Source organism: Bufo gargarizans, chromosome 2 (genome assembly GCF_014858855.1).
Source record: "Bufo gargarizans isolate SCDJY-AF-19 chromosome 2, ASM1485885v1, whole genome shotgun sequence".
Taxonomy (NCBI): domain Eukaryota; kingdom Metazoa; phylum Chordata; class Amphibia; order Anura; family Bufonidae; genus Bufo; species Bufo gargarizans.
In genome coordinates, this window is record NC_058081.1 from 191,277,027 (window position 1) to 191,298,493 (window position 21,467).

Below are 21,467 nucleotides of genomic sequence, written 5' to 3' on the forward strand. Positions count from 1 at the left end.
ACTTCCATGTTAATTTGAGTCCTATAAAGCAGTACGTGCCAATTACAGCTCTTGGTATAGAATTACGTGCCGTTTCTTGGCGTATATAGAAAATGAGTGTACGCAGCCCTCACCTACAACTACTGGAGCACAATACGTCTGTGTCATTTGACAACAGCTGCTGTCAGAACCCAGCTGCCTCACATTAAAAAATGACTAGGTATCCTGGTGGAGCCCAGATCATGCATTAGCAATATTCCGATTTTAAGGCGGAACCATGACCGTGTCCCAGTCCCGCGAGAGGTCGAATTAAAACAGCTGCTGCTGCCTTCAAATTCTACATGAGGAATGTAATCTGCTGAAGAAGCCTCTCCCAGCCCCAGCCTACAAAATATCGGGAGTGTCCACCCATGAGAGGTTTTAAGGGCTCTGGGAGCGCCCCCCTGATGCAACTGGACAGAAGTCAGGGACTCCTCCAAGCCTGCCACTGGCTGTAACTCATTCACTGCTGGCACATAATGCACAAGCACCCCATATGCTTTTTCCACCATACACAATAATTAGACAGCGCTGAGTAAAAGAACGTCTTGGGTCTCAGGGGAAATCACTGGAATTACTTATGGGATGTGATTTATATACTGTAGCTGAGTCACTGGATAATCCTTTTAAGCAAATGTAGTGATATAATACCAAAGACGTCACTGTGCAAGACACATGCGGCCAGCAAGCATATTATCTGCCCAAGGAAAACTACACACACGATCTTCTTTGTGAGTACACTACAAGTACAAAGCTTCAGAATGTGGTGGCAATATACAAAACAGAGAAGAAATATATCAAGCTGAGAAAATGGCAGATCATATTAGAAATAATACCGCAGCACATCATGTGGGATGTATAGTGGAGCTCCACAGACTATGGTCCTGCACCGCTCTGTTCTGGATGTCACCTGGCATCCATGGACTATGCTAGTAATTTGTTCATAACTTCTAGAGGGAATAATAAAGGAATGGCTCGTCACAGAGTGATACGAATAGATGCTCCAGAATTGGTATTACATGGGGAATATATATATGTATATACAAGGGCTTATAAAATGCAACAACATGGCTGCTTTCTTCCAAAACCAGCACCACACATGTCCTCAGGCTGTGTGCGATATTGCAGCTCAACCCCATTCAATGTTGACATCAACAACAGACACAACCCATGGACAAGTGTGGCTCTGTTTTAATAGAAGAAAACCACATATTAAGACTTACCCACGTTTCAGTTGGTAAAATTAGGGCATATAAGCCCCGCTCCCGGAAACGTCCCAAACCCAAGAGGAAGAACTCACTTATGGAAGGGGTTTGCGTTAGCCCCGCCCAATTTTTGTCCGAGACAGTCTCCGAAAATCACGGACAGTAATGCCCAAATCAGCTTCTGGAAGCTATGAAGCTTCTAGTGGCGAGAAACCGGGTCTCGTTCTCGAAAAAGGAGCGGGACCTGCACCTATCAGACATTTTCTGGAATATCCTGCGGCTATGCCATAAATGTCCCGATGGGAATAATTTGATTGTAGGAATCTAAAGATCACACACAGATACATGTTACTTTCTCCTAGCAATACTTTATGTAGCCCCAGTAAGACTGAACAGGTCACCATACAAGTAAAAATACTGCATATAGAATATTAGAAGGCTGAATTCATCTAACATGCAGGATTTTAGAAATAATCAAGCCCAGATTACTGGGAAGAGGAAGGTCAGACACTTTGGGGGAGATTTATGAACACTGGTGTAAAGTAAAGCTGGCTTAGTTGCCCATAGCAACCAATCAGATTCAACCTTTAATTTTTCAGAGCTACTTAATAAAATGAGAGGTGGAATCCGATTGGCTGCTACAGGCAACTAGACTAGTTTTCCTTTCCAGCAGTTTTGATAAATCTCCCCTTTGTGTTTGCTCTGTGCAGACTGGGGTCATTTTACTGCATGTCCTAATAGGATTAGGCCAGGTCTGGTGCACTCCCTAGATAATCACAAGCAGAGGATCTCCGCTTTGACCGGCCTTGGCCCACGGAAATTAGGGAGATTAACTCAATGATGATACAGCCATCATCTGTCATTAATCACTGAGGCATTGTAAGTTCTAGGAGCGATATTCCAAAACCTGAGGACAATAAAAAAAAAAAAAAAACAAGCACACAAGGAACAGAACAGAAAGGAGTTAAAGGGGTTGTCTCACTTCTGCAAGTGGCATTTATCATGTAGAGAAAGTTACTACAAGGCACTTACTAATGTATTGTGATCGTCCATATTGTCTCCATCTCATACACTGCTCATTTCCAGGGGTCACGACCACCCTGCAAATCATCAGTGGTGGTCGTGCTTGCAAACTTTAGGAAAAAGTATCGGCCTCTCTGGTGCTGGCCACCTTGTATCTGTGCTGCACCAGTGGCCATAACCAGTGGCATAAAACTTTGTTCTTATACTGTACAGTATCGGCTCAGATGAGCCAAAGTTATTACTTTGCGAAGTCTCAAGAGACTTCGGGTAATAACTTAAAAAATGTATTTCTGGTTCGGTTCGAAGGTACCACCCAAGTTCGGTAAAAGTTTTTTTACAGTAGAAATTAATTTTGGAAGTTATTACCCAAAGTCTCGCGAGACTTCGCAAAGTAAAAACTTCAGCTCAGAGCCAATACATTCTAATACTGTACGGAGCTCTCGCTCTGTACAGTATTCTAATGAAGTTTTATGCAAATAGACGTCGGATGTTTCATCCAAAGTCGATTCGATCATCCCTAGCCATAATTCCTGGAAAAATGAATCCAGCCAGCAAAGGAAGCAATATGAACCATCACAATATATTAGTAAGTGTCTTATATTAACTTTCTCTACATGATAAATGTAATTTACTGAAGCGAGACAACCCCTTTAAATAGAATAGGCATTACTACACACAAAGCCTTGCTCTACGTAGCCATGACATGAGGAGTCCCTAATTTGATTATACAAATCAATCCAGACTTGACATCTCTACACAAGGTCCAAAAGGTAAAATATACATTCTCAAAACCAGAAAATTCAATGTGAATATATAATTAGGATAATTAGGTAGACTAGAATATAAGTAGTGTTGAGCGAACTTATGTTTTCAAGTTCGGCATACAAGGTTTGGGTTATCTAAGAATTTCAATATGGACCATAGATGACCTGAACCTTGTACGTCGAACTTGAAAACACAAGTTCACAAGATCCCTGTGTAGCTGTATACTGTCCTCTTCCGCGTTAATTATTTTACACAGTTTAGTGTCATTTGCAAAAAATGTATATTTTACTGTGCAAGCCTTCTACAAGATCATTAATAAATATATTGAAGAGAATAGGGCCCAATACTGACCCCTGAGGTACCCCACTAGTGACAGTGACCCAATTTGAGTATGTACCATTAATAACCACCCTCTGTTTTCTATCACTGAGCCAGTTACTTACCCACATACAGACGTTTTCTCCCAGTCCGAGCATTCTCATTTTATATACTAACCTTTTATGTGGTACAGTGTCAAATGCTTTGGAGAAGTCCAGATACCTGACATCCATTGATTCGCCGCTGTAAAGTCTAGACCTTACCTCCTCATAGAAACTGATTAAATTAGTTTGGCATGACCGATCCCTCATGAAGCCATGCTGATATGGCGTTATTTGCTTATTTCCATTGAGATGCTCTAACATAGCATCTCTCAGAAAACCTTCAAACAGTTTACCCACAACAGATGTTAAACTTACCGGCCTATAGTTTCCGGGCTCTGTTTTTGGTCCCTTTTTGACTATTGGCACCACATTTGCTATGCGCCAATCCTGTGGAACATTCCCCATCATTATAGAGTCCTTAACCACCTCAGATCCCCTAGCTTAAACCTTAAAGGGTTTCTACCACTTGCAGATCACATATTTGGTGATCAGACACTAGCGATCCGCTAGTGTCTGATGTAGCTTACAAGCTAATTATTACCTTAATCCGTTCGGCCCATACCTCAAAAAAAGCACTTATATCTTTATGCAAATGAGCCTCTAGGTGCTATGCAGGCGTTTTTCCAGCACCTAGAGGCTCCGTCTACCTTGCAGTTTGCCGCCCAGCGCCTCGCTCCAGCACGCCCATCTTCAACTCTATTCGATCCTCCCCCTGCTTCTGCCTTCCGAAATCTCGCGCCTGCGCCGTTCGTCGCGGCATTCGGCGCAGGCGCAGTCAATGTCTGACCGCTCCGTGCTCAGACATTTCCACTGCGCCTGCGCCGATGACATCGGCGCAGGCGCAGTGGAAATGTCTGAGCACGGAGCGGTCAGACATTGACTGCGCCTGCGCCGAATGCCTCCGAATGCCGCGACGAACGGCGCAGGCGCGGGATTTCTGAAGGCTGAAGCAGGGGGAGGATCGAATACGGTAAGAGATGGGCGTGCTGGAGCGAGGCGATGGGCGGCAAACTGCAAGGTAGACGGAGCCTCTAGGTGCTGGAAAAACGCCTGCATAGCACCTAGAGGCTCATTTGCATAAAGATATAAGTGCTTTTTTTGAGGTATGGGCCGAACGGATTAAGGTAATAATTAGCTTGTAAGCTACATCAGACACTAGCGGATCGCTAGTGTCTGATCACCAAATATGTGATATGCAAGTGGTAGAAACCCTTTAATGACCAGACCACTTTTTACAATTCTGCACTACACTACTTTCACCGTTTATTGCTCAGTCATACAACTTACCACCCAAATGAATTTTACCTCCTTTTCTTCTCACTAATAGAGCTTTCATTTGGTGGTATTTCATTGCTGCTGACATTTTTACTTTTTTTGATATTAATCGAAATTTACCGAAATTTTTGCAAAAAAAGTAATTTTTCACTTTCGGTTGTAATTTTTTTAAATTAAAACTACATTTCTATATAAATTTTTCTCTAAATTTATTGTACTACATGTCTTTGATTAAAAAAAAATGCAATAAGTGTATATTTATTGGTTTGGGTAAAAGTTATAGCGTTTACAAACTATGGTACAAAAATGTGAATTTCCGCTTTTTGAAGCAGCTCTGACTTTCTGAGCACCTGTCATGTTTCCTGAGGATCTACAATGCCCAGACAGTAGAAACACCCCACAAATGAGCCCATTTCGGAAAGTAGACACCCTAAGGTATTCACTGATGGGCATAGCGAGTTCATGGACGTTTTTATTTTTTGTCACAAGTTAGCGTAAAATGATTTTTTTTACAAAGTCTCATATTCCACTAACTTGTGACAAAAAATAAAATTTTACATGAACTAACCATACCCCTCACGGAATACCTTGGGGTGTCTTTTTTCCAAAATGGGGTAACATGTGGGGTATTTATACTGCCCTGGCATTTTAGGGGCCCTAAAGCTTTAGAAGTAGTTTGGAATCCAAATTCGTAAAAATGCCCTGTGAAATCCTGAAAGTACACATTGGAAATTGGGCCCCTTTGCGCATCTTGGCTGCAAAAAAGTGTCACACATGTGGTATTGCCGTACTCAGAAGAAGTAGGGCAATGAGTTTTGGGGTGTCTTTTTACATATACCCATGCTGGGTGAGAGAAATATCTCGCTAAAAGACAACTTTTCCCATTTTTTTTAATTACAAAGTTGTCATTTGACAGAGATATTTCTCACACAAAGTTTGGGTATATGTAAAAATACACCCCAAAACACATTGCCCTACTTCTCCAGAGTACGGCTATACCACATGTGTGACACTTTTTTGCAGCCTAGGTGCGCAAAGGGACCCAAATTCCAATGAGTATCTTTTAGAAGGGCATTTTTAGGCTAAAATGCCAGGGCAATATAAATACCCCACAAGTGACCCCATTTTGGAAAGAAGACACCCCAAGGTATTCCGTGAGTGGCATGGCGAGTTCCTAGAATATTTTTATTTTTTGGCACAAGTTAGCGGAAAATGATTTTGTAAGAGAAAAAAAAAAAAAAAGAATCATTTTCCCCTAACTTGTGCCAACAAAAAAAATATTCTAGGAACTCGCCATGCCCCTTACAGAATACCTTGGGGTGTCTTCTTGCCAAAATGGGGTCACTTGTGGGGTATTTATACTGCCCTGGCATTTTAGGGGCCCTAGAGCGTGAGAAGAAGTCTGGAATATAAATGTCTAAAAATGTTTACGTATTTGGATTCCGTGAGGGGTATGGTGAGTTCATGTGAGATTTTATTTTTTGTCACAAGTTAGTGGAATATGAGACTTTGTAAGAGAAAAAAAAACAAAAAACAAAAAACTATGAACTCGCAATGCCCCTCAAAAGTGATCTTTTTATAGCGCCGCAGCGATTTTATGGTGTTTTTGCAGTGATCAGGAAAAAAAAAATTGTCACTGCGGTGGGGCGGACTGAACGCAAGTGTGAGCACAAGATCAGGCCTGATCGGGCGAACACTGCGTTTTTTGTAGAGCCTATAGAACATGTCCTATTCTTGTCCGCAATTGCAGACAAGAAAAGGCATTTTCTATATAGTTCTGGCAATGTGCGGATCCGCAAAATGCGGAAAGCACATTGCCAGTGCCAGTGTTTTGCAGATCCGCGGTGTCCGTGTTTTGCGAATCCGCAAAACACATACGGACGTCTGAATGGAGCCTTACAGGGGGGTGATCAAGGAGTCTATATGGGGTGATCATCCCCCTTGTAAGGCTCCATTCAGACGTCCGTATGTGTTTTGCGGATCCGTGGATCCGCAAAACACGTACGGACGTCTGAATGGAGCCTTACAGGGGGGTGATCAATGAAAGGGGGGTGATCAGGGAGTCTATATGGGGTGATCAGGGGTTAATAAGTGACAGGGGAGGTGGGGGGTGGGGGGTGTAGTGTAGTGTGGTGTTTGGTGCTACTTACAGAGCTACCTGTGTCCTCTGGTGGTCGATCCAAGCAAAAGGGACCACCAGAGGACCAGGTAGCAGGTATATCAGACGCTGTTAACAAAACAGCGTCTGATATACCTTTCAAGGGTTAAAAAAATTAAAATAAATAGCATCTACAGCCTGCCAGTGAATTAGCGACGCTGGCAGGCTGTAGATGCACTCGTTTACCTGCCGTTCCTGTGAACGTGCACTCCTGTGTGCGCGCGTTCACAGGAAATCACAGGAGATGTCACGTCAAAGAGGGATAAATCGACCACCTCCGGACCGCAATCCTGCGTTAGGCGGTCCGGAGGCGGGTAAAGGGAACCTGTCACCTGGATTTTGGCTATAGAGCAGAGGACATTGGCTGCTAGATCGCCGCTAGCACATCCACAATATCAGTCCCGATAGCTCTCTGTGCTTATATTGTGTAAAAAAAAAAAAGATTTTATGGGGAATTTACTTTTACATTCTGCATTTCATCCGAAAGTTTATTTTCTTCAGTGAATACAGTGGAGAAAAAAAAAATATTTAATAGCCTTGCTTTCGCCTCATCAATCAGTAACTCCCCCCGCATTACTCTGTAGAGGGCCGACACCTTCAGATTTATACTGTTTACCATTTATATAATTGGAGAACATTTTAGGGTAAGTCTGTCTCTAGTTTGCCTGGTTTTATTTGTCTTTTACATATTCTATTTTATTGCTTATAGTTTTTTCAATGCTTCCTCGCTCCTATCCTGTTTTAATGATTTATATGCTTTATCATTTATTGCTTTCTTTACAGTTCTATTTATCCACATCACATTGTTTTTTTTTTCCCCTTGTTCCTTACCCTTTCATTCCCATATAAAGTACCTCTCAATACTCTATTTCAGGATGGTTTTAAAAATATCCTATTTTGTGGCTGTATTTCTATTTTTGAGGACTTTGTTCCAGTTAGGCCTATGGCCTCTCTTATTTGGCTAAATTTAGCTTTTTTGAAGTTTGGTATTTTTGTTCCTCCCTGTAGAAACGCTCTCTTGAATGATAATTGGAAGGTTATTACTTTGTGGTCACTATTTCCCAGGTGTCCCCCAACCTGCACATCTGTAGTTCTGTCAGGCCTATTGGTTAATACTAAGTCCAGTATGGCCGTCCCTCTAGTCGGGTCCTGAACCAGTTGGGAGAGGTAATTGTCTTGGGTTATTGCCAAGAACCTGTTTCCCTTATGAGATATACAAGTTTCAGTTTCCCAGTCTATATCTGGGTAGTTGAAGTCCCCCATAATAACCACCTCATTATGATTTGCCCCACTCGTCTATCTCGTTTAGTAGTAGATTTTCTGTGGACTCTGGTATATTAGGTGGTTTATAGTAAACTCCTATTAGTAGTTTATTATTGTTTTTAGCTCCATGTATCTCTACCCACTGTGACTCCACATGTTCATGTCCCTCACTTATATCTTCCCGTAGTGTGGGTTTTAGGCAGGACCTTACATAAAGGCAGACCCCTCCCCCTCTCCGGTTTTGACCATTCTTTCTAAACAGACTGTAACCTTGTACATTAACTGCCCAGTCATAGCTATCATCCAGCCATGTCTCAGTTATTCCCACTATGTCATAGTCCTCCTCACACATCACTAATTCCAGTTCCCCAGTTTTACGAGTCATGCTTCTAGCATTAGTATACTTACAATTGAGAGGTTTATGTATATTTATTTGTTACCCTACACCTTTACTTCTGAACTGTTCTAGTCCCTCCTTCCATTCCTCCCCTGGTCTCTATCTGCACTATCTTCCCCTCCATCAATGTAATTTCCCTCCTCCCAGTCCCTAGTTTAAACATTCATCCAACATCTTCTCCCCCAACACAGCTGCCCCTTCCCCATTGAGGTGCAGCCCGTCCCTACGATAGAGCCTGTAGCCGACAGAGAAGTCGGCCCAGTTCTCCAGGACCCCAAACCCCTCCTTCCTACACCAGTTCTTGAGCCACTTGTTAATCTCCCTAATCTCCAGCTGCCTTTGTGTGGCTCGTGGTACAGGCAGTAATTCAGAAAACAACTACATTTGAGGTCCTTGCCCTAAGCTTTTGACCTAAATCCCTAAGAAAAAGGACGGTCCACCTACCTTTAACTTTCTCAATGCTTCAGATATGGACCATCACTGCTGGATCTTTTTCACCCCCCCCCCCAAATCCCTAAAATTTTAAAGGACGGTCCACCTACCTCTAACTTTCTCAATGCTTCAGATATGGACCATAGATCCAGCATTTTGTTCAGATTAAATTCTTACTATTGTACATGTTATAGTGGTTGAAGGTTTTATATGTTTCTGGTATAGAGCTCTATTATGCCCCCTGCAGTCATCCCTATGGGGTGTATTAAACCTGTCATCACTCCTGACATGTCTGTTTTACTATATCATTTTATTCCCAGTGCAATGAAGATTCTGGAGCATCTTTTTTTTTTTTTTTAACTCTACGCTGTTCCACTCCTCGGTTAATTCTACTAAAAGATTATTAACAAATCTGCAACTGGGTGCTACCAGTGTGGGAGTAGTGTCCTTGGCTCTCTCCAATTAGCGCTCCCAGTCTCAGACTGGATTCATAAAATGCTGCCTGGAGATTGTACTGCATTTCATTGGTGACCAGTTCTCTATAAAGTGTAATTGTCATTTTTTGACACATTTATGTGCATATCTGTTAATAAAATATGGAAAAAAAAATTGCATTGTTAAAACAAACAAAAAAAGACCTTAAAACCGTTCCAGTGCATCAGACTGATTAAAGTACACACCGCGAAACACCGTAAATTACAGCAAGACATATTGAACAAGATTTATTCCATGATTTCACTCCTAAGTAATGTGATTAGGATCTTCATATTTGCTGATCTCTGCAGTGACTATGAGTCTCGGAGGCTGAGACCCCACGCAGCACACCATGATTCACAAACATAACCTAATAAACTGGAAAATAATCTAGTAATTCTAAATGGAGTAGACACAGAGGAGGAATGATGCATCATGGGACAAGTGAGTAAAGGAAAGTACACACAGTTACTGCAAGTCCTGGCACAGTGGTTATAATCTCCAATCACACTCTAAGGGCTCATGTACACCACCGTTGCCTGTATTGCGGTGCACAAAACAACGATACCGGCCGTGTGCATTTTGTGGAACAGAAAGTCCGGCCCATAAGAGAACAGTCCTATCCTTCCAAGAATAGGACACATTCTAGATTTTTGCAGATGCAACGGAAAAGACACACAGATGCGGTCAGCATACGGTGTGCTGTCCGCATCTTTTGTGGCCCCATTGAAGTGAACGGGTCTGCATCTGACTTGCAAAAAAAAAGCTGATCGGATGCGGACCCAAACCACAGTCGTGTGCATGAGCCCTAAGGTCCCATTCATTCAACCGTATTTTTGCTCCACATCGAATCCGCATTTTTTGCGGATCGCACACGGACGCATTTATTTCTATGGGTTGGCAAAAACAACGGACAGCACACCATGTGCTGTCCGCACCCGTATGTCCGTCCAGCAGTCCCGCAAAAGATAGAACATGTCCTATTCTTGTCTGTTGTGCAGACAATAGGCATTATTGTAATGGATCAGCAAAAAAAAGCATGTCACGTGGACATCATAAGTATTTTTTTGCAGATCCGTATTTTGTGGACTGCAAAATACATACGGTTGTGTACATGAGCCCTAAGGGTACAATGACAGTGGTACGGTTAACCATCTGTCTTTTGTAAGTCTGGACAAATTAGCTTAAAATCGCATACACATCTGTATTGACAAAATGGAAAACGAAGAATAAAAAAACTAAATTATTTTCACTTTGTCAGTTTGTCCAGGTAAGAAAACATCCACAAGCAGGTTATCTGAGACTTTACGGTGGACCTTTCCTAGTTTTGGCTGCTGAACTATCTTACAAAACTGCACGTCCGCTCACTAATACAAAGAAACAGTCTGCATATCTAATGCAAGCTTCTGTATTCATAGTGGAGGCTATACGAGCCAGCGACTCAAGCAGAGAGACTCAGCAACAGCAGCTTGCTGACTGCTTTCAATTATCAGCAAGACAAGAAAACAAACTGGAAACAAATCCAAAAGATTTTGGATGTTCCATTTACTTACATTATAACCAACGTAAATCATTTTTTGCGAAATAAAATCATGGTTTGTATTTATACCATCGCCCACAGCAATTTTAGATATGGGCCCGCAGGTGCTCAGCGCCACACTGCTTCCAGCACCCTGAGGCCTGCAAGTGTGAAGTACCGCTGCAGCCATTCACTGGGCTCAACCTTGAGGTGTCCCAAAGCGACACATGGTGATGGACCGCTTGGACCCTCGGAGCTGAAACAGAGCACTGTATAGTAGATATGATGTCTTTTTCATTAGGCTGAGCACCTCTGGGGCCATAACTAAACTGTTCATGTGGGTCACACAACCCTTTTAAATGCTATGATTTAAGGCCTCATGCACATGACTGAAATCATATTTCAGTCTGCAAAACATGGACCTGCAAAATACAGATACCTTCCGTGTGCAATCTCACTCCCATCACTAGCAATGACTATTCTTGTCCACAATACAGACAGAAATAGGACAAGTTCTATCACTTGTGGAACATCTGTGTGCGGTACATTTCATTTTGTGGGTCCGTCTGCAATACGCATTAAAGGGCTCATTTATCAAACTGGGGTAAAGTAGATCCGGCTTAGTTGCCCATAGCAACCAGATTCTACCTTTCATTTTCTAAAAGAGCTGTCCAAAATGAAAGGTGGAATCCGATTGGTTGCTATGGGCAACTAAGCCCATTCTACTTTACACCAGTTTGATAAATGGACCCATAAGTGCGGATCGTACACAGATATAAAATACGGTCGTGTGCATGAACCCCAATTCATTTTTGTCCTTGTCCTTGCAGCGTGCAGTTTTTTCCCAGACAATTTCTCAAATGTTGGCCTCAAAAGTGTCCTAACTGGCTTTTAAATTACTATAGGACACAGTTTTAAACTAGAGGGGCAAAGGTTTAAAAGTAATATCAGGAAGTATTACTTTACTGAGAGAGTAGTGGATGCATGGAATAGCCTTCCTGCAGAAGTGGTAGCGGCAAATACAGTGGAGGAGTTTAAGCATGCATGGGATAGGCGTAAGGCCATCCTTCATATAAGATAGGGCCAGGGGCTATCCATAGTATTCAGTATATTGGGCAGACTAGATGGGCCAAATGGTTCTCATCTGCCGACACATTCTATGTTTCTATATATTTGGCCCACCCTGGGTTTATTAAAACAGATCCAGAAAAGCAAGACAAGAGCAAAGCTAAGGCCTGCTTCACACTGCCAGCAGGCTGTTCCAGCGCAGAATGCCGGGAATCGGCCGGACAAAAAAGATATTTATCTAGCCGTTTCTCGTGATATTTGCTGAATCACCGCTAGACCCCATTATAATTAACGGAGCTGGACGGCATTCCGGCAGCGTCAGACGCAAGTGTGAAACAAGCCTAGCAAAAACCAAGTGTCACATTTGTGGAAGCTAACCCCATTCAATTTGTTGTGCGCTTGTCCTTTTGGTCTTCTTTTTTCTATCACATTGACCTTACAGTGAAGCAGGGAAAACATCATTACGTAGAGCGTTTGGCAGCAGATAAGAAGTGACATGTCCTGCTACGAGCCAGGAGGAAGCTGATCCTTGGATGGAAATGCCTCATACAGTGCTGGGGGCAGGCTGCTGAAACAAAGCAATACTTGGAGCTAGCCCTGTAGGGGGAAATGCCTTCCTCACAGTCTGAATGGGATAACTCTTTGTATAGCTAGAGATGATCTTCAGAGAAAGCTGGACTACCTTATTACAGTGTGGTCGTAACCATGGAAACAAGCAGTGTATAATGTGATGGAAAAATGAATTAAAAGCCAGCAAATTAGACAATATGGACAATCACAATACATTAGTAAGTCCCTTGTTTACAAAAGTGAGACAACCCCTTTAAAAGTAAACTCGTCACCATGAAAACACAGGAAGCATGAGAAGCTGAGCAGACTGCGATATAGTTTTATGAAGAAAAGAAGTTTGTACAATTTTGATAATTGTCACACTATAAGGCCTCCTGCACATGACAGTGTGGATGCCGGCCATGTGAATTCCTCCAGCCCTCAACAGAGCAGTCCAATCCTTGTCCAGGATACAACATGTTCTATTTTTCTGCAGGGCCGCAGAACGGACCTGCGGATGCGGACAGCACACGGAGTGCCGTCTGCATCTTTTACGAGCCCATTGCAGTGAATGGGGCCGTATCTAACCTACAAGAAACGTATGCAGACCCAAACCACAGTCGTGTGCATGAGGCCTAACTTGTATTTTAACCTCTTGACATTCTGGGCTTAGTAGCCATGTAGGCGGTCTTATCAATGGCTGACGGCCATCTTTGTCCACACTACCACAGGGTAGGCTGTCAATCACTGATCAGACTGCCCACTTGACTCCATAAACCTATACCCATAAGCCTGCTCTACAAAATGCTGCCTTCAGACTGCACTGCATTTTTTAAGCCAATATTAGATAGAGCAAATATCGAATACCATTAATGCGAATGAAATTGAACGAGTATAAGCGAATAAACAACGAGCAAGGGTTCGCTTGTTTCTTGCCAATTGTGATCATTCATCCTGCTAAAAAATAATCGTTCCTTGGTCACAGATCAGTTTGTATAATATGGAGTTGTCTAATTGCTTACAGATCGCATAGAGTCATGGTACTTTGGAGAGAACGATTAACGTATTATATTTAGGGATGAGCAAAGTGCGCTTTGGATCCTAGATCCGAAGTCACTTCGTCAAAACTTTGTTTTAATGCTGTACGGGGATCCGCCTTTTTTACCGGCGAGGTGAAATGAGTCATCACTAAAGTCTTGCGAGATTTCGGGATTGGATTTTTCAATTTGAAAACCATTTTAAAACTTGGTTCCTAAGTCGGCTTCAGTACCGAGGTACAAGTCAGTGCCAAAGCAGACTTCGCATACCAGTTTTAAAATGGTTTTCCAGTTTCATAAATCAACTAATTCATGTCACCTCGCCGGGGCCTATACATTTGAATGCTGTACAGAGACGGAGCTCCTTACAGCATTAAAACAAAGTTTTGAGCAAAAGTGACTTAGGATCTATGATCCAAAACTCGCTTCGCTCATCCCTAATTATATTATATATAATTTCAATCTATACAATTACAAAAAAGAAAATGATATCTTTCTCTATCTAGAATACCTTTCTCTATATCCATCTATATATCTATAATATCGCTCTATAACTTTATCCATCTACCTACCCACGCACTCTACATTCAGCATTATCCATCTGATGTAACCTTACACCTACACAGAAAATACCTCTGAGTGAGGCAGACAAGCTATACATGCATCTGGATCAAACGAGATGCTTCTTCCAGCCTAGAAACCTGATCTGCTTCAGGAGCGGTTTTCTTTGCTGTCTACACAGCATTTCCTGCCTCTACAGGGGGAAGCATCTCCCTTTCAGTAAGCCGATTCCACTATAGACCCCATTCACTGGAATATGGAGGAGTCAGCTCAATCCAACACAACCTGGCAACACTAAGAACGGAACGTGTGTCCAGAGCCTGTGTCTGGTCTGCATTGTAAATCACATTATATCTGCTGTCACATCCAGAAGGAAAGCAGGCCACATGGCCTCCTTCTATAGCTCCAGGCCTGGCAAACTCATTTCTGAATGAAGGCAGATGTCAGAGCTTGGCAAATAAGTGCATTAATCCAAGAACAACCTGCATATGAAGAGTGGGAGGCTGGCTTTCCACGTAATGATTTTTAGATCACAGGTAAAATTACCTATATTCACTAATTTTCATTGATGGAATCAAATCATATTTGTGTCGCCAGACTAAGAGTTCTCCAGGAATTAAGAAACTGAAAATACTAATATCACCTTTATTATAACTACAGTCCTGATCAAAAGTTTAAGACCACTTAAAAAAAAATGGCAAAAAAAATCATATTTTACATTGTTGGATCTTAACAAGGTTCCATATAGAGCTTCAACATGCAACAAGAAGAAATGAGTGAGACAAAACATTTTTGAGCATTCAATTAATTGAAAATAACGATTAAACTGAAAAAGGCTGTTTTTCAGCTGATCCAAATTTTAGGACCACATGCCTTTTAAAGGCCAAATCTGTCCACAGATGTGGATTCATTGTCATTTTCTGTCAGGTAGTCACACGCTGTGATGGCAAAGGCAAAAAAACTCTCCCTTTTTTAACGTGGTCGGGTTGTTGAACTGTATAAGCAGGGTCTCTCACAGTGCGCCATCGCTGCTGAGGTGGGACGCAGTAAGACAGTCATTTGGAATTTCTTAAATGATTCTGAGGGTTATGGAACAAAAAAGTCAAGTGGAATACCCAAAAAAATGTCATCAGCACTGAGCCGGAGTATCCAATTGGCTGTCCATCAGCCCCATAACCATCAGACGGCATCTGAGACTGAAGGGCTTCAAAAACAAAAAACGTCTTCAAAGACCTCGTCTCCTTGAACGCCACAGAACTGCTCGTTTGGACTCTGCAAGAGAGCACCAAACCTGGGACATTCAAAAGGTGGAAGAAAGTTTTATTCTCGAGTGAGATTTTTTTTTTTACCTTGATGGTCCTGATGGTTTCCAACGTTACTGGCATGACGAGCAGATCCCACCTGAGACGTTTTCTATGTGCCACAGTGGAGGGGGCGCCATAATGGTCTGGAGTGCTTTTTCCTTCAGTGGAACAATGGAGCTTCAGGAAGTGCAGTGGTGTCAAATGGCCGCTGGCTATGTCCAGATGATGCAGAGAGCATTCCTCATGCCTGAGGGCCCTCGTCTGTGTGGTAACGACTGGGTTTTTCAACAGGACAATGCTACAGTACACAATGCCCGCAGGACAAGGGACTTCTTCCAGGAGAATAACATCACTCTTTTGGCCCATCCTGCGTGTTCCCCTGATCTAAATCCAATTGAGAATCCTTTGGGGATGGATGGCAAGGGAAGTTTACAAAAATGGACAACAGGTCCAGACAGTAGATGGCCTTCGTGCGTCCGTCTTCACCACTTGGAGAAATGTTCCCACTCACCTCATGGAAACGCTTGCATCAAGCATGCCGAAACAAATTTTTGAAGTGATAAACAATAATGGCGGAGCTACTCATTACTGAGTTCATGTTTGGAAGTTGGATTTCTGTTTTGGGGGGGTTTAGTTTTTTTTTGGGAGGTGTGGTCCTAAACTTTTGATCAGCTGAAAAACAGCCCGTTTCAGTTTATTCGTTGTTTTCATTAAATTGAATGCTCAAAAAATGTTTTGTCTCACTCCCTTGCTGTCCGCTTAACAAAACTGAGTATTATTGTATTATTATTGTATTGTATTATTGTAACAAATCTGTTTTTGCAGATCCATGACTGATCTGCCCAATAAGCGAGTGTAAAAGTAGCCTTACTTAACAACACTGAGGTAAAAAGATGCCTCACCCTCCTCTCTGCTCTGCTTGTCAGGGAATATGGTCCTGAATACAGCTGATAAGATCTTCAGCTGAAGCTCTGTAGGAATGGAGCTCATGAGGAGACATGAGGTACAGAGAGGAGGTATAGGACAGAATGTGGGGCTATGGTAATGGAGACTGCCGTCATGTGCTGTTGCTCATTATCTACACCCCGCCTCCTCTCTGTACTTCATGTCTCCTCATAAACGCCATTCCTACAGAGATTCAGCTGAAGATCTTATCAGCTGTATTCAGGACCATAAAATCTGACAAGTAGAGCAGAGGAGGATGAGGTGGCTCTTTACCTCAGTGTTGTGAAGTAACTTGTCCTGCTGTGTGATTAGGACAGTTTTTATGTGTTTTAATAGGATGGCGGCCATTTTATTTCTCCTAATGATTGCTCCTTAGGCTACTTTCACACTAGCATTAAAATTTTCCGGTATTGAGATCAGTCATAGGGGCTCAATACCAGAAAAAATATGCTTCCGTTTTGTCCCCATCGTCAATACTCCAAAATGCATGCTGCGGTTTGTTTTATGTCCTGGGATGCGGAGCAAGATGAATACGTCATGACCCACAAGGCAAGTCAATAGAGACGGATCCGTTTTCTCTGACACAATAGAAAACGGATCCGTCCCCCAATGACTTTCAATGGAGTTCATGACGGATCAGTCTTAAGTATGTTAAGATAATACAACCGGATCCGTTCATAACGGATGCAACGGTTGTATCATCAGTAACAGAAGCGTTTTTTGCTGAACCCGGCCAGATCCAGTAAAAACGCTAGTGTGAAAGTAGCCCCAGATAAAACAAGCCATTCTAACTAATGAAAGGTATTTGGGAATATATTTATAATAAATTATTCTTTAAGTATTTTCATTTTCTTAATTCCCAGAGAACCCCTTTAACATCGAAACCCCCAACCATAAGGTGGAAAGAATACATATTTTGCACTGTATAGAAAAATAAACGACTACATTTGACATTTTAAGAAATAATGGTCGTAAGGTAATATTTGCTAAATGATATATGTAATGAAAGAGATTAACTAACTATGTTCAAAGCATCTCTCCTAGCCAGTCAGATCCTACTCAGTACTGATGAGGGGCAAAGAACCCGGAACAGCTGTCTGCAAATAGAATGTTGGCTATTTTTCCTTGTCATGTTTCAAGGCTTGATGAAAAGTCGAACAGATCCACTGCGCAGATACCGAGTAACTGACTCAACACTGGTGCAAGACTTGAGGTGCTCTAAGCACTCTGGCCATCCCCCTGGTGCTTAAGAAAGATCATTTGCATAAATAAAAATAAATAAAAAGAAATATACAATTTTAACCAGCATGATCAACCCTAAGGGTCCATTCACACGTCCGCAAAATGGATCCGCATCCATTCCGCAATTTTGCGGAACGGGTGCAGACCCATTCATTTTCAATGGGGCTGGAATGTGCTGTCCGCATCCATATTTGCGGATCCGCACTTCCACATCCGTGTTTCCGTTTCCGCAAAAAAATAGAACATGTCCTATTCTTGTCCGCAATTGAGGACAAGAACAGGCATATTCTATTAGTGCCGGCAATGTGTGGTCCGCAAAATACGGAATGCACATTGCCGCTTTCCGTGTTTTGCGGATCCGTGGCTCCGTGTATCCGCAAAACACATTGCGGACGTGTGAATGGAGCCTAAAAGGCAATATACCTGGTTTAATAGAGTTGATCATGCTGACAGATGCTATTTCACCAATCAATCAAGAATGCTAAATATTACATACCTTTAGGAAGTGGAGTCTGTCCAATTAACAGACCTATGGAATAAAATAAAAAAATATCGATTTTAGAATAGTTTTGTTACCTGTAGCAAGGACGACAATGTGAACATAGGAGAAGATGAGCCAATTATGCACTTTAACCCAATATATGTTTCCCTGTCATGCTGTTCTCATGGTGCAGTTTTTAAAGCCAATGTCAGGGGAAGATTGTAAATTGAGGAAAATTAAGAATGATTCTAAGTCTCTATTTTCTAAATCTACTCCTAGGTTTAGCTTCAAAAACTACCCAATTGGCGTGAAAGTTAACTCATGCTTTCTGTAATTGGCATATCCTGCCTCTTACTAAAAACTCACAACCTCCAACAAATAAAACTACCACGTGTGAGCCTCTCTAACTGCTAGACAGGGTTAAGTGCTCATGCACACAAACATATTTTTTGTCAGTGTCTGTTCTGTTCTGGAAATGACCCAAAAATACATATGGTCGTTTTCATGAGCCCTAAATCAGACTAAGGCCTCTTTCACACTACCGTTTTTTTCCCGTTTTGCAGGCCGTTTTTGCTCTCCGTATACGGAACCATTCATTTCAACGGGTCTGCAAAAAAACCGGAATGTACTCCGTATGCATTCCGTTTCCGTGTTTCTGTATCTCCGTTCCGTGCAAAGATAGAACATGTCCTATATTTGGCCGCAAATCACGTTCCGTGGCTCTATTAAAGTCAATGGGTCCGCAAAAAAAAACTTAATGCATACGGAAATGCATCCGTATTCGTTCCGTTTTTTGCGGAACCATCTATTGAAAATGTTATGCCCAGCCCAATTTGTTCTATGTAATTACTGTATATGCCATACGGAAAAACGGAACCAAAATGGAAACACAACAAAACACAGAAATAGCCATACGGTAGTGTGAAAGAGGCCTATAGGTGCATTTAGATGGCCCAGGAATTGGGCAGATTATCGGTAATGACTGTTCCTGCTAATGGTCATTCTCAATCTGCCGCTGATCCTGTCATTCACAAGAGTCATCCCTCGTCCTCATACAGTGAAGAGGATCTCTACATGTAAATGCAGAAGTCTCATAACGATTAGAAGAGTAAGCCAGCACCTCCGCATATGGTGTCTCGTGCAAGTACCCGGTCCAGTCCGTACAAATCCAGAAAAGTAGTAAGAGATGTCCTGCACCGAGATAAATAAAAATCTTCAGTCTTTATTTCATAAATTTAAAACAATGCAGTTTCTTAACATAGATGATGGTGACGCCACCAACGCGTTTCGATCTATACGATCTTAATCATGATTAAGAGCGTATAGATCAAAACGCATTGGTGGCATCACGATCATCTATGTGAAGAAACAGCATTTTTTAAAATTTATGAAATAAAGACTGAAGATTTTTATTTATCTCGGTGCAGGACATCTCTTACTACTTTTCTAAATTCGGACGTCTCCTTTATTGAGCGAGCGGCCGGCTGCAGAATTGTCCCCTCTAAATCCACTTTAAGAGAAGTAATTTACGTATAGTGTGCTTAGACATTACACCCATATCAAGAGATGAAAATAGGCCTATCAGTTTATTTGCAACCTGTAAAGGCTATCGACACCTTTGGACCCTTTCTATTATGGATTTAGATGGGTTACGAGATGAGTCGTCAGGCATGGATTTATCACAGAACAGCTTTCTTTCTGCAGCTGGTTACTTAGTGGAAAACACTGAAGCTGCAGGAGCCAAACTAAGAACATTTTTAATTGAAACCTATTAATAAATAGGTTATATTAAATAGGTTATATTAAATATTAACTGCTGTAAGCAGTTTTGTTTTGTTTTTTTGCGAGAAAGCTGCTGAAAGACATGGGCAGAGGAGGAGGTCATAACTCCTTGTCCTTGGTTTTAGAGGGTGTAGTCAACTCAGGCTATGTTCACATCTCCTTTAGAGAAGATTCGGCAGCCTGATCCAGCATAAATGCCGACTATTGGGCGGACAAGAACCGCTGTATGCAGCAGTATTTGTCTGTCCAAAACCCGGCATTTATGCCGGAAAGAGGCTGGATCACCACCAGATCCAGTCATAGTCAACAGGGATCCGGCGTTGTGGAGCAACTCATACACTGAGTTTGAAGCACTGAAGCCTGCGCACTTGCAGCAGCAGTGCCAGTTGTGCCTTTTTAAGAACCATGGCCACTAAGACCAAGGTATGTATTCCTGGCCTCTACCTATGACGATCAGCAGTTTGGTATCGATAAAACTGCTGACAGACTTCTTTTTATAGAGGTCCAGGACTTAAAAGGATATTCCAGTTGAAACAAGTTATCCCTTATCCACAGGACAGGTGAAAACTATTAGATTGGGGGTCCTACTGCTGGGATCCCCATGGATCATGAGAACAGAGGTACTGTACCCCTTGGAGACCCATGAAATTAATGAAGCAGGAGGTTGGGCATGGGCACTGTCACCATCTATTAATCTCTATGGGAGTTCCGGAAATGGCGCTGTACTCGGCTATCTGCAGAACTCACGCAGTGTTTAATAAAGCAGCATTGCCGAAACTCGACCTGCCACTCAGTTCATTTAGGGGGGCCCGACGAGTAGAGGGTCTTCATTCTCGTGATTATGGGAGTCCTCCATTAATCTAATAAATTATCCCCTATTCTGTGGGTAGGGGATAAACTTGCCACAATCAGAAGACCCTTAGGATAGGTCATCAGTTTTAGATTATTTGGGTCCAACCCCTGGCACTCTCGCAAATCAGCTGATATACAATGAAAAGGCCACAGTTCTTACCTGAGCGCTGTGGCCCTTTGAAACAGCTGATCAATGGGGTGCCAGTTGTCAGACCCCCACAAATCTGATATTGGCGACTTATCCTTAGGATAGGTCATCAATCCAGGAAACCCTCCCTTAAAATCATTATAGTGCTGCCAACTATTAGGCTCCAGGCGAACAGTGTACATAAGAGGCCTGTTACTTCTGTATCCCGTTCCATAGCTTGAGTGTCACATGTCATTATGTGCAAAAAGCCTGAGGAAGGACAGTCAATATGTTTGAGACATTGGTTCTTAATTACACTTCAAGTGCCATTTCTTTCTCAATCCTTCACAGCACATAAGGCAAACCAACAGAGATAACAGCCTCATCAACCAGCAGTTTTAGCTCCTTTTATATAGTCTTAATACATTTGGCAGTGCATGCAAGTATGCGCTGAAAAGTAAAGCGCTGGCCTTAAGGGACACAAAGCCAAAAAAAGAGTTGCAATCTGAGCTCGCCACGGCTGATGAGATAGCAATGAACACAGGCAGCATTTGAAATAGCACTTGGC

The 21,467-nt window shown here is 42.3% G+C and overlaps 1 protein-coding gene across 2 annotated transcripts in view; it reads right to left on the reverse strand.

Annotated features, from left to right (window-relative positions):
• TLN2 (talin 2) overlaps positions 1-21,467 on the reverse strand; it is a 210,054-nt gene that overhangs the window by 142,845 nt on the left and 45,742 nt on the right. For both annotated transcript variants that reach the window (XM_044279820.1, XM_044279819.1), the window contains exon 2: positions 18,154-18,186. The gene's annotated coding sequence lies outside the window, so the exon portion shown is untranslated. The remainder of the gene's footprint in view (positions 1-18,153; positions 18,187-21,467) is intronic.